The sequence below is a fragment of the Saccoglossus kowalevskii genome, chromosome 4 (assembly GCF_978046115.1).
Source record: "Saccoglossus kowalevskii chromosome 4, keSacKowa6.1, whole genome shotgun sequence".
Lineage (NCBI taxonomy): Eukaryota > Metazoa > Hemichordata > Enteropneusta > Harrimaniidae > Saccoglossus > Saccoglossus kowalevskii.
In genome coordinates, this window is record NC_140644.1 from 45,904,645 (window position 1) to 45,919,990 (window position 15,346).

General features: G+C 37.6%; 1 protein-coding gene across 1 annotated transcript in view; it reads right to left on the minus strand.

The window, feature by feature from the left end:
- The window catches only part of LOC102803664 (sister chromatid cohesion protein PDS5 homolog A-B-like), a 112,285-nt gene extending 108,909 nt beyond the window's left edge, over nucleotides 1–3,376 (minus strand). Inside the window, exon 1 of the mRNA XM_078011793.2 lies at nucleotides 3,173–3,376. The gene's annotated coding sequence lies outside the window, so the exon portion shown is untranslated. The remainder of the gene's footprint in view (nucleotides 1–3,172) is intronic.
- Nucleotides 3,377–15,346: the final 11,970 nt, after the last annotated feature.

Here is a 15,346-nt window from a genome sequence, read left to right on the forward strand (position 1 = left end):
TGCTTTAGTTTGGGGGTGGGGGGTTTTGACCTCAAAAAGTTTCTATCCTACAAAAACGATTTTATTTTTTAATGAAGTCAAAAAAATCTTGGAGTATTTGTTATTCGTTTTTTTCTATCCAATCATAGCCAAAAATAACAGAAAATAAAAAAAAAAAACACATCCAAGACGAGAAAATGGTTTGGTCCGAGTGTAAAGTCTTTTTACACCCACCCGGTAACCAACTGCTATGCCATACTACTGTCGGATTATCAATTTGTATTTAATAGTGAATGTAGTCTGACGCCATGGTCAATATTTATCAATTAAGTTTCAGTGGGGGGTAGGGGGGTTTGGGAAAAAACTAAAGGAATTAAGTTTTCTATCCGACATCGATCTTTTGATGTTGTCCCTTACCGATGTTTAAATTGATTTTATCAACAAAATTTTGAATGTGTGTGGAAGAAATATTTAACACCTTTCTTGACCATGTTGAATTGCAGTTTACTTGTTCACACCCCATTTAGAATGGACATTAATTATTTAGAAAGATAAAACATTCAATGACCGGGTTTCGTGACTTGCCTGTTTAATTTGTGACATTTCGAAAGGGGTGTATGCTTAGTTGAATGGGATCCTGAATAACAAAATCCCTCAAAACTGGAGCTAAGGGCACTCGGGATGGGTGTTGGCGTTAAATTGGACGAATATGGTATAATGAGGATACAATTTTTGCCTTCAATTTTGTTATAAGAACCAACCCTGACATGTCCAGTGTTAACACAGACTTGAAAGAATCTGCTGTGCTACGAGTTTTAGGAGCTGGTAGTCCTATATAGTAATATGGGCTTGTCGATCAGGTTTGGTAGGTACTTACACATGTCAATACAAACAAATAAATGCAATTTTGCTCAATTTGTGTTGAACACCCATGGTTCTGAGACAGATTACTTTGTTTAAAAAACAAAGTATTAATATTTGGTGAATTTCTAGTAGTCTAGTTCGACTATTCACCACCCTAATTTAATAGTATATGCCACTCTTGGCAAGACCATTTGAGGGGCATATAGAATTAAATTGGGGTGGGGTGCTTAAAGAACCTTTGTAATTATTTCGTACAATTGTTGAGATCAGTGAGAACAAACGTTTCAAATCAATGTTTAAGTTATGTTAGGATCAGAAACCTGGAGGGGCTAGACAATATAGCAACACAGTGTTCTCCCCAGCATTCAATTTGTGTGCGGGACCGCCACGCTGCTTTTCCTGCCCGCCACTGTGGTCTTGAGCCGCCACGGTGATTATTAAGACAGCCACAGTGCTTTTTTCATTGTTCATCCTGTGAACTGTATTACGAAATATAGAAAGAAATACGTAGCTAGGATCTTGCCACGCTTCCGACAGGACTATTGTCCGACGTACCGACCGACACACATCCTGCCAGTCGTGGATTATAATTTGTAAACAATAGACGTAGTCGCATGATGTGGTAGTGGCTTATAAACAATACAAGTTAATTTTGTAAAATTAGCACCTCTTTGTTCGTAAGTAAATACTTTAACGATCGACGCAGTCTTTAGATTGAAAGCTAACATTTTTTCAAAATCAATTCCACCCCGATATAACATGGGCAAAGCGGAGTTCACGATCTGTTTACGCTACTCAAGAAAAAAACGTGTTTATTGCGTGATTGGGTAAAATACATTTGAACTTTTATCATCGTGAATCATGTAAAAACTCTTCTTTCAAGACTTCTTTTACCTTTTAAAAATTGCTTATCACCTATTTCGAAAACCATCATGCAGTTTTCATCTGAAATCCATACCAACACATCGTGCTACGACATCGCTTTACTTCCGCAATGTAATTTTTATGATCACTACCATTCGGAAAACTTCGGGTTCTGTCGGCATTACCATGCGGTATTCTGATTGGTTAATGGCGTTTTTGACCCATCGGGTCAAAGGACACATGCCGGTCAACTAATACATCACAATTATCATGGCGGTCTTTGTTTTTCACCGAAGCGATCAAGTGATCAAAAATAATCGCTCAAATTTTACGTTTATTTTATATAAAAAAATAAGTAACATTTTTTCATGGCATGACTGAGTATGAGGAATTATTGATATAACCAGTGTATAACATCGCGAAGTAAGTTAAGTCACGTCGTAACTTTGATGATCGTTTGGAAGTTTTATTTGTTCGTTCATTACTGTAAATGTAAACGTTGTAGAAGCTGATGATACGAATAATGAACAATTTTTTGAAGGAGAATGTTTTTGTAGTAAATAGGATCATGGAAGTCGAGAACATATTCCTGGCTGAAACGTTTCAAATGCGTTTCATTTAGCCTTTTACAATTTATTTGTTTGTTTGTTTTTAATAGTCTGCAGCATTTCCATTTCGATTTGACAATTTTTCATTTTTAAATTCAAACTCTTCTAAATTGTGAAACGTAATATTTTGACTCCAATAGAAAAAAATATTTGCACTGTGACTGAGCTCATTAATATCCCAAAAGAATAGTGTTTATAACACTGTATGAAACAAATAAATATGTGCCACATTGTTTTTGAAAATATATGTTGTTTGTTATGTGGATGTAAATATGCTTTGGTGGTCAATCTCTATTATTATGTAAATGATATGCAAATGATATGCAAATTAGTCCGCCACAGTGGTTTAAATTCCTGGGGAGAACACTGGCAACATCTTTAAGAAAAAAAAGGTGAAGGTAAAAAAATATTTGCGAATAAATTAAAGCACCTCCCACACAGTTTCTGATGGTCAATCCCTTAAATACAATTTGGCTTTGTGATTTTTTTAGCTGGAATAGTAGGTGGTTTCAAATACAGATTCTTCATATGAGGATGGTACAATTTAACTAATACTGCGTTAAACTGTAATATTTGTTTTAATTCCATTGTCCTTCGAATGTTTGGTCAAGGGAGTACTATGCAATAGTAATCGCCATAACACGGATGTAAAATCGAAATATTTGTAATGTTTGCCGGTAACAGTATCGGCGCATCACGCATAGATGGTAGCCGGTGAATTTAGGAAAGTGTTAATGACCAAAGAAAACGATATTCTTGCGTTTTTCTTGGGGTACCCTTATTTGGTAACGGAGGGTTTTCTCACAGAACAAGTTAAATATCTGCGTTGATGGTGTACATATCATATAGTCTCTTACCTTTTACTGCAAGGTTTGGGTTTCACTTGACAGTACAAGTGTACAAATATATAGCAGATCGAAGCTGAACAAATCAAAGAGCAAGCTACAATCCCAGTTCAGAGGGCTTTACCCACTTATTAATCAGAAATTGCAATGTTTTCTCCCCTCCTTTTGCCTCAGTTGTTTGAATCAAAATGGCGCCAAATGTAAGCCGCTTGATGGGAAGTCTACAAGTAAACTGGTTTCCTATTGGTTGATCGATTTCTACCATGAACGGAAATTGTGAGCGGATTTTGGTTGTATTTTGCCAATTTGCGTTGTGTCTGAAGAAACTATGGTACGATGACACTGTTTGATGATTATTTTTCTTTTGATCATGACCAGACTTTTCAGTTACTCTATAATACGAGCAATAATGTTTAATTGTCAGTAGCAGCAACGGGTTTACAATTAGCCAATGCGAGATCATTTACCAACGCCGTCAACCATAATAAATTGCCTGGCACAGCAAAGGACGATGGGAAATTTTGACTCTACTATTTTTGCACAGGTGGAAGAATATATTTCAGCCCCTCATATCCCGAAGCCTTGCAAGAACACAACCTCTTTCCAGAAGAGGTGTGATAACAGTTCCTCTATAGATATAGATATAGAGGGACTGTGGTGTGATGAAAGCATGAACAGACCCATATAACACAGCCATTGCAATTTGATTAATTTTTATTTGTAATTTTCTTTTGTAACATTTAACCTCCTCTAGTAGGAGAGAGTTTAAGATTTGCGTACGTAACGGGGACGTAACGTGTTGTTCTAATTTCGTTTGCGTTACGTTCACGGGTGTCAAGCGCCCACAACAGGAACGTAACTGAAACAAGAACCATGTAAATCCGTGCAACTATAACTATCCAATAACATTTGTTATGTCATTTCACGTCCGGAATCTGAGTTAGTAGCTAGTTCCCAGACATTTGACAGAGCTCTCGCTATTTCCATCCACTCTGCTGAGGTACCAGGCCTGTTTGCCGACCTCTTTCAGCAGATCAATGTCATGCGTTTTCGGTGAGTATAAATATCAGCTAAAATGCATCCAATATTTCTTATTTCATCATAAATCACTCTAATATAAAACGTTTTATCAATGTCAGTAAAAATTAATCAAAATTGACAGCGAGAAAAGCTCTCGGAAATCAACTATGAGTCAGTCACCTTGATCACGTTCAAAACGACTGCCGTACGACCAGGCAACCGATGACGTCATTGGTTCGCGCGGAGGTCATGCACAAAGCAGTTACGTATCCGTTCTCGTATGCACAACTTAATGTCTCTAGGTTGTTATGAGTTAATAAATACTTGGTTTCAAGTAATACAAAGTTTCGGCCAATCACAGTCTATATATCACTTTCTAAAGGGACTATGGGGAAAATAACCATATCATTTTAATTGGGCGAAGCTTCGGCCCAAACAGCCACTTGGGAACGATAATGTTTGACATAGGCCAAAGCACAGTTCCTCAACACCGGACTGTGGCCAAAGCTATTACTAGCATGAAAGGCAGTGGGTGATGTAATACTGTGAGCCAAAACGCAAACCACCAGTTGACAAACGAGATGCCGAATTGTTCGAGTTACAAAAATGAACTACGCCCAAATTGTAACTCGGTGTTCATTTAACAGAACTTCGAGTTACGGGCAACATGCATTTTGGTTTTTGTTGAACGTCCACATTTAGTAAATCGAACTTTAAATAACAGTTAACCAAACTTTACGGGTTACGGTAACATATATTTTTTGTTTTGTTAACTTGTGCGATGGTCGTTGCGCAGCGCGTGTTCGAATTTCATGTAAATAAACAACATATTTTACACGCGTTGTATACGTCTGTCATGCATACGAGATGCCAACAATTTTGACTATGTTGCCTAGTGTTCGATCCATCCATCAAACCGCAAGACCACTACGAGTTAGATAACATTAAACGAATAACTTTAATTGCTCGAGAAGGAAAGGGAATTAAATACAATCTGTTTACAAATCTAGGATTTGTTTGCCCATTAATGAAAAATTAAACTGCTAGCGCAAAATGTATGAGAAAATTACAGAAAGAATGATTTCAGATTTTACTTAGCCTTTGAATAGACAATTACTGGAATGTATAATATAGTTGCCTTAAATTACACATTTATGTACAGTACACAAAATTCATATAATGTAACGTGTAGCTTTGAAAAATACATTACAAAGCTTCCAGTAACGTAACGTAATTCCCCGTTATATAGTAGGTTATTACAAGCGATACAACACGTATCTTCCGGTAACGTAGAACGCAGTTCCAAGTGAGACCACGCGTATCCTCCGGTAATGTCACGGGCGCTTGCAACAGGATTTATGGTTAAGGGAGATAGGCTTGGGTAGGGTTAGAAATAAAGACTATATTTCTATACTAGTATATAACCATACCCAAGCCTATCTCCCTTAACCATAAATCCTGTTGCAAGCGCCCGTGACAAGACACCTCTGACGTGCTGGCCCTAAATACCCACAATAGCTAGTTAAAGCTACTGTCTTTTTTGTACAGTTCCTGCCAGAAAATCTGAAAACATAGGCTCCAAAGCTGGCCCAGGCTTATACTAGAGATAGAGCCACCTCCCTAGTGCCCCATACAAAAAGCAGAACTTGGCTCATCACAAAACCCCAGCAAGTGGTTGCCGAAGAACAACCTTCCAGGACTGTGTTCTGGGTGAGACTAACTTGAATTTGCTTTCAGTGCTCACCACGAGGAAACAGAAACAAAGAAATTTGCATACTAATAGTACAGCTGGGCGACCTGTCCTCAACCTAAGCCCTAACTAACTCTTTGTTTAAAACAATAGCATCTGAAGTGGTATACACTGCAGGTAACAAATTACCAATACTAGATTATAATGTGACAACGTCGCTATGAGTCCCATATCGAATAGGACGCAACGTGACGACAATCGCCCTTTAACCTATTTTCTTACTTCGACTACGAACCACTTGACCATTTATTTATTAGTTATTACTAATGAATTTTAATTAAAAAAATTTTTTAAAAATTGCAATATAAAATATTACATCATTGACACTAGTGCTGTGAGTTTTCCGACAACATGTGCTTGAATCTGTAAACAATGAAAGATGTATATTAGAGAAGAACATGAGAAATATAGCAAGGTGTTCCGTTTCGATTGGAACGTTCCCAGCTGTAAAAGCTGCGCCCCAAACAACAATTAATAAAGTTAAATAAATCTGCTCCAAACTCTTCACAATGGGTAAAAAGGGTTGGATATTTATGAAAGTATCAATATATATATATATATATATACACACACACATTTAGTTTTATAACAAGTTTTTGTTGAAGATAATTGTTTCCCATCCCTGGATAATTAGTGTTCAGTTCACAAAGCTGTAATGTAATTTGAAATGCTTAAAATTGGTTCTGTAATTGTCCAAATCTGCCAAATTAGGTGAAATGTAATTACAGGCAAAATTAAATGAAATCTATATTACATGTAAATAAATGTGACAGATCCATATCTCAAAAGGTTGGTTGAAACGTTAAAATGGAATGGACGACAAATTTATAAAGATATATGTTGATATTTTTTAAAATGTCAAAACATAGAATATTTTGAGGTTAATTGTAGTCAGAATGTTGATGTAGTTTAATTCATGATATAGTTAAAAGTAGATAATGTGAGCATGCGAATAAATTGTTTACTTATAGAATGAACAGCATTTAAATAGTAATACTACATGTATGATACAAAGTATGTGAGATACACATTTAGATGCGTAAATGATACACCCTAAATGAGAAATGCAATTGTGTATTGTGTATTTTATTAATAGCTATGCAGTTAATGAATGCCAGCAACCTGTGCCAGTGTGGCAATAAAAATGTATGGAGGCTACACATGAAATTATTTTATGTGGAGAACATTGAGCATGTTAGTGTCATGATTTATATTTCAGTCAGTTTGACAGTGGTTGCCATGACATATACTGATAAAGGTTAATGACAAGACCAGATGGCGAGCTGGTCGAAATCAACCAAAAACATCTTATGACTCTGCAGTTTTTAAGATACAATACAGTAGCTGTAATCCTAAACCAATTTTGTTTGCGATTCTAACTAAGGTGGTATCTTTGTGGAATGTTAGTGCAAGACTATTACCCCATAAATATTAGTTAGTGTTGACAATATATAGTACCTGGTAGTGTTTTTTCTAGATAGCTTGACGAGTAATTAACTGATTATGATGTGTAAAACTTTCATGTGATTGGTTGTTTGTTTGAAGGCAAGGCCTTGGAGTCTCTTATACTGATTGTAATTGGTTAAGGAGTGACAAGAAATAAAGAGTGATTTGATGCTGTCTCGGGTGAAAACCAGGGACTTGGAGAGAATCGTTTGGGAACATGAATGAAGCTTTGTGTGTTTTTTGTCAGCCTAGTGTGGAAACGACCGAATCCCGGTTACCTAAGTGAAAGGTTTTTAACCATCAAAAATACCTATCACATTAGTTTAGATAACAATTAGTGTGTTCTAGACTCTTTGGGATTAAATTCTGCGATGTCCAATGAATCCAAAGAATTTATCTGCTTGGCTTGGTGTTGAATTTGAAGCATAACCTTGTCTGGAGCTGAATTTGGAGAAGTATCCGAGGTATCTGATTGGATTAATGGAAGTGGCAGAGTGACTGGCAGCTGAGTTTTGATAACTATTTGTTTTGTTTGAATTGTCTGATTGGTTTAGATCAGAATGATTTCCTTCATCAAATTGTGACTTTTTTGGAGAGGAATGTGGTTGTTTTTGTTTGATTAAGGAAAATAAAGTTGTGTTTGCTGTTGCACATTGAACCATTAAATGGACGAATGAAATATAAACAAATCAACTCACAAGAATTCAGACGATTATTTTTGGGCGCGATACTGTGAAAAATTAGTTTGTCGCCTTTCTCACGGGGGGGGGGGGGAGTTGCATGACACGATTGATTGAAATAATCGTCTCATTTGCATAAATTAATATTCATGAGCAATGAAACACTCGTCTTTTCAGTAAAATTGTGCCAAAATGCTTTCCGATAGCATACATGTTAGTTCTAAATTGACTGATTCTATCGTTACGAGCTGAAAAAATAATTGGAAAAATAATGTAAAAGTATTTTTTGAGACACGTTTTCGATCGGACTCCAGCTAACTGTTGAAAGTAAGCACAGGTTTTCTCTTTGCCATGATCATAGCAAGTTGTGATATTCATGGAGAATGCAGAGGCACGTTTAAATTTCACTCTAGTACTATTGCTCAAAATTGCTCAAAATGTTTTCGGTGACTTTTATCAGTGACAAGTTACCTAATTAGTATGCATTTCGAGAAACCACAGTGTGTGTGCATGCGCAGTTTGAAATGGAACAGTTTTGAATGCAATAAAATCACGCGTAGAACTCAGGCTCCAGCAAGAAACTGTGGCGTCAAACTGGTTGTCGGTTGAATTGTTTTGCAATAGACATAATTTTGGAGCCTGTATTTGTTAATGAAATGTTTCTAAGTTTTGTTGAGAATTTTTTTGTAAAGAAATTGCTGAAATTATTTAATCTGTTTGTAAACGGGACGTTGTTGCTTTGACGATGGGCTACGGACGACTGGCGACGAAACGTTCCATTCAGATCGGATGGCGCCCTCTCGTGCCAATCCCCCCCCCCGGCCTTTCTGTATTGTGTGAATTTTTTAATCACAATAAACAATGATCGGAGTAGGACATTTTGCAGTTTGGTGAACAAGTCATTGTCCCCGTCCAACATTTTGTGATCTGACATATCAATTTGATGCTGATGAAGTCATTGAGATTAGATTGAAACCATTACAGCAAGTCTCAGAACTATTGGGGTAGCCAATTTAACGCCTCCGCTCGCTAGCGAATTGGCTAACTGCTTGGGTTTTGACTAAACGGTTGGTTTTTGAATCTCGCTGGCGCCGTCTTGCGGTCACGCCCACTTAAGACGAGTGTATGTAAGAGTAGGGGACGATCCTCATACTTTATGAGCTAAACAGCGACGGTCTTTACAATTGGATGGTGGTTTCACTTTGAAATATGCCCGGGAAAGTCTTCTATGTTCTTTGTGTCCACACAAAAACGACGAATGGGGTCGATTTTTTTCAGCGGTTGGCTTACCTCAACGAATCGTTTGAGTGTGAAAGTTTGTTATTTTCTCCCTGATTTGTAGGAAACTGTTTCTCAACTTGTCTATTTGGTTTCAAGCAGTGTTCAAGAAGGTTAACTTCATATAATAAATATCGGTAGATTAATCGCATTTATAATATCATCACGCCAGCTGACTGTGGCCATTTTCGGGCTCAAATCATTCAGGGGAATCCAGACATGTACAAGCCTGAGGATGCGTAAAAACATTCTATGTCCCCTAATGCAATATTCGCTGGTTCCCGGCGTCCTTTGCGAATGGCAGGTAGGACGCAGGTCGTTGTGTCGTCACCGGAAGCGCTGTCCCAGCACAAACTTGGCTGGTTCCCGCCTCAAGTGTCATGGCGTACCAAGCCACAAGAGGCCGGTAACTAGTAACGGTTCTGGCATTCTGATTGGTAACCAGCGAAAGCACAAACCTGTGTCATATGACGCCTTACTAGCCGATTTTGGCTAAAATTCCGCTCCGCCGCCTCTTTACAACAGTGGAACGCGGAACTTGATATTGCTTTTTACAATTTGGGTTGCCTTTGAATCACATATTTTAGTGAAATATTGTTTATAGAGTGAAATATTATTGTCATAAATAATTCAATCTTTGAAACAACAGAAACTAACACATAATAACGATAATCAAATTTGTGTTTGAAGTTCGAAAGTAGTTGCGTTATTTCCGGTTTCAACTAGTTCGAAAATAGAACGTCCTTGAGCGCAATAAAATCACGCGTAGAACTCCATCCGAACCAGACTCTAGCAGCGTAAACTTATTGCAATTTGCGCGATTTGGGCCCAGTTTGTTCTTACAAGTTTTCTAAGTTTCATTTATCATTATTTAGTAAACATGTCTCTGAAACGATTTAATATATCCGTAAAATACGTGTCAATCGACGATTGACTACGAAACGTTCGAAATTTCGAACAAACTCCCGGCACACCTAGCGCGATATGCGTCAGATCGGTGTAGAAGACGCCGAACTGCAGCGTCAATGAGACGTCGTTTGTGCTGGGACAGCGCTTCCGGTGACGACACAACGGACGCAGGTAACTAGTAATCGCCATATTGTTCCATTTGGGCCGGTTTTCAGGCCGGAAGGAACGCGACTGGGTGACGTAATTTGAAAACATTCCAAGTTCCGTTTTGCGTAAACGTGTCTGTAATGCTACAATAAAGCCACGCTCATACATACTGCCTGCTTAGATTTACAGATTTGATATGTTCTGTGGAAATTTATAACAAAAGAAACAATTCTTTTTATTCGCCCAACTTTCGAAAGTAAAAGGAAACCCCTGAACGGCCACGAGCGTAAGCGCTGACGTCAGGTAACTAAGGGAAATGGAACAAGCAACGAGAAAGTGATGTACCAATCAGAATGCCAGAACCGTTACTAGTTACCGGCCTCTTGTGGCTTGGTACGCCATGACACTTGAGGCGGGAACCAGCCAAAATGCAATATAGACTCGCCAAGAGTGGACGCGATCACAAACCGGAGCCAGCGAGATTCGACCAACCGTTTAGTCAAAACCCTAGCAGTTAGCGATTCGCTAGCGAGTTTGCAAATTGGCTGCCCCAATACTTCTGAGACTTGCTGTAATAGGAGATGGATTTGTAAAAAATTATGATTTAGTGCTTTTACGCCCAAATTTCATGTAAAAGTGCTAAATCGTCATTTTTACATGTCTGGAGCTGTTTCTCAGAGATAACTAGGCCAGTCATCTTCGAGAAACTACTGTGGACACGTTTAGGTATCAGAAATAGCAAATTTTACATCCAAAATGGCCACCAGTCGGCCATTTTTCCTCCGATCATAAAGTAACTTGACGCGCATGTGTAAAACATTATGTATTGTCTTCATGTAAGGGTTGAATGAAATCCGTCAAAGGGTGTCCGAGATATAGCTCCATGCAGGCGTACGTAAGGTTGGACGGACGGACGGAACGAACCCAAATTAATAGTCGCCGCTTTCGGACTTCGTCCGAACGGGGACTAATAACCAAGATGACTATAGTGATTGCGACCCCAAACATATTTATTTTCAGTAAGAAAGGTTGAAAACCGTGATTCTGCTATGACAAAGTAAAGACCATGAACGTATCTTAGCGCAAATACCTTTTTTTGATAGCTTAACATGGCGAACGCAATTTAATGCACATGAATTTTCCAACTGTAGCGTGGGAAAAAATGAAAGATAATTGAAAATAGCGACAAAGGTCAAACACATTGTTATGCTAATTACCTTTTTCGCCTTGAAAAACAATGTTTTTTTAATTTCCTCGGCGTAAATTGGGACCAACACGTTGTCGGCAAGATTCTAGTGACGACCACTAACATGTAATTGAAGCAAATAGACACGTGAAGCATAACAAACTGTTTCACGTTCTAGCATAAAGTACAGGACTGAACCATTGTTTACCCTTGATGGAAATGGAAATTACTCGTTTATGAAGGTGTCATAATGAGCGAGGGTGAAAACGTTTTTATGCTATGAAAAAGTGAACGTGAAAAAGTGAAAAGTGAAAGTGACTTTGAACGTATTTTAGTATAAGGTAGTAATAATTACTACCTTATACTAAAATATGTTTGGATATTTAGAGTACTAACAAATTCCAACTTATGGTCCGGATAGGCTTAAAATATACACCATAAATATCCACTTTTGAGATATAATTTTTGGTATGTGTTGGTTCATGGATATTTCATCTTCGCCGTCCTGTACTTTGTTTAGTAATTCAAACTTCCCAGTTCGCGTAAAAATGGAGAGTTTTGCGATTTCGACATCGAAAATGCCTTGGCTTCATTTTTTGCTGAGGGGCGACCGCTTAGGTATGTGCTCTGTAACTTGTAGCACATGATCCTAAAAACGTTAGGTAATCAAACAAAAATGACGCTGTACTAAAGTCTTAAAAGTACATTCAAGGTCTTTACTTGTTCGTAGCATAAAAACGATTTGCCCTGTCGCTTATTGTGACACCCTCAAATCAACTGATTTCCATACCCCTCAAGAGTCAACAATGGTATGCCTCCATTTTACGCCGCGACTGGAAACAGTGATTTTTGCTTGACGTGTTTATTTGCCTTCAATTACGTTTCATTGACTGTCACTGTCGTATTCTGAGTCTTGCCGATAGCATTTTGGTTCAAATTCACGTGTCTAACTTGAACGCAGAGAAAATTCGAAAAAATCATTCAACTAAACCAGAAGTCAAATTAGCATAACAATGCTTTTGGCCTTCGTTACTGCCGCCATATTAAACTACAACATTTAAACTTTAGTCGGGGAAATTCACTCGCATTCAATTGCGTTCGACATGCTAGGCAATCAAAAAATGTATTTGCACTACGTTCAAGATCTGCACTTTCTCATAGCATAAACACGGGGTTTATGATCGGGGTTGCAGTCAACGTAGCTATCGCCGCGGTAAGTAGTCTCTCACCTCTTGTCGTCTAAATAAATTACGTCCCAAATTTTGCTTCCCTGGCGCCTGTAATACATAAGCTATGTTACCGCTGCGCCAAATCATTAATATATCACCCCAAAAACGGATGATTGGGCGTTTTTGTTTTTTTTTTGACCTCGATCGTTATGTTTCGCTCGGAAAGCCATTCACAGTAAATTTTCTAAGCGCTGGGCTGAATCATTCATATCGCCAAATAAACATAGAAAGAATGGGCGAATATTCTAAACATTCGTCGTGATATTGCATTACTAATAGTTCGTTTTTGTCATGTCATAAATTACGTTTTTAGAGTTCCTCAATTTTGTTTCAAAGGCTGCAGTCGCACAGGGATGACCAGAACGTTGAAAACTTCGTCATGAAATTCACGTGCAGTAAGTTACCTTTTCGGATTCCCTCAAATTTGTTTTGACTTTTGTCACCTAATCCCACATCAGTGTGAAATACAGCATTTAATATTTGTTCCCCAAGAATCTTTGCTGTTTTTTTCGCTCGGAAACACAATGGCCATAAGACTTGATTTCCAAGGACGCAGGTTGCTTGGATCAAACGATTTAAAGTTTCAAGTTCGTTGTATGCCTAGAAACATGGCAACGTTGTTATTTCGGTGAATATATAGAACATGTCCTATTCAAATAAAGGATTTTGATATGCCAATCGAACAACTTTGTACTGGAACGTCTACAATCAATTTGTAAAATTAATGGGTGATACAAACCTGAATGTACAAATACCAGTTGCCCAATTTATCAAAAATAACATTAGCCTTAGACAGAAATATCTTCTGGCAAATTAACATAAATACTTTATTTTCTCATTTAGTCTTGTTCCATGTTTCATTGATTTACTGTATATTGCTTATTTTTCTTATTATTATTACTTCATCTATTTTTTGTCAATATTTTTACCTACATATATCAACAGTTTTTTCTTTAATTGTAGGTTTTTTTTGTTTATTTTTTTAAACCATTGTCATGCTTTAGATAGTATTTTTTGTAAAATTTGTAAGTTTTATATATGTGTTTTAGCAGTTAGTGTAACCATTTTAATTCCTTCTGGGGAATTATAAGTGTTGTAATAAACTAAATCCAGTATAAAAAGTCCTCTACTCTCCGAAATTTGACAATGGCACTAGCCCAAAATGGGTTATCTTTTCAACGCGTCTTTAATGTACTCAGTAATCACAGTGTTGAGGGACTGTGAGGTAATCGATAATGTTGACGTCGCCATACGTAAAAACACACTCCCGATCTTGACAACCGTAGTACACCATAGTGATTTTGGATTACCGGTAGTTAAAATGTTGCAAACATGATGTGACATTATATATAATTGGTGATGGGAATTACCAAGCCATTTTATAAAATAGTGAACAAATATTTTCGTTAAAAACACTAACCGTGAAATACACCCATCTTTGTCGCTGATGGAATATTATATATTGCAATTTCTTAATTTTATTTTGTTGTATTGCAACACATTAGCTATACAGTGACCCCCTCGCTAAATCGCGGGTGTCGGGATCCAAACAAAAAACGCCTGGATAAAGGCCCTCCCATGTTGAATGACTTGACATTCATATTGATTAAATTTTGTTCGAACCCTCTTGCTATCACTAGTGACATAGAAAAGGCCTTCCTACAGGTGAAACTAGAACCTGAGGAGAGGAAATTCACCAAGTTTTTGTGGCTCTCAGATTCAAGCGATACAGAGAGTGAATTCGATACATATCAGTTTAAATCTGTTCTTTTTGGGCGACACCCTCCCCCTTTATTCTTAATGCTATTGTAAGAGCTCATTTAGATACTTACAACACTTCAGCCATTGCCAGGGATTTACAAAACAATATTTATGTTGACGATGTCATTTCGGGTGTTAACAACACCAATGAGGCTATTGATTACTATTCACATGCAAATGAAATGATGACGTCAGGTGGTTTCAATTTGAGAAGTTGGTCAACCAATGACAACACACTAAGAGAGATTGCCTCCAGCAACAAAAAACATTCTGAAGATGTAGAAGTGGGAATGAGATTGAATACTGAGACTGATATACTTTCATATAAACATGTAGATATGCCACCTGTGAATCAATTACTTACGAAGAGAGATGTTGTAAGTGCCACAGCCAGCATTTATGACCCCATTGGTTTGCTGTCACCAGTTCACATTCAGGCAAAATTGTTTATTCAACCTATTTGGCGACCCAAAATTGAATGGGATACACCCCTTGATGATACTTACCTTACTAAGTGGAAAGGTATTGCTAGTGAGCTGCATCAACTGACTGACATTACTATAAATAGAAGTTATTTTGGTGGAAACTCCATGGATGTAAACAAGCAAACTTATCAACTACACTCATTTGCCAATGTCAGCAAATCTGCATATGGAGCTGTGATATATATCCGATGTATGGAAACACTGGTATAGTTGCTTCTAAGAACCGTGTATCACCCACCACAGAGATCACCTTGCCTCGACTTGAACTTTAAGCATGCTTGATTGGTACAAGACT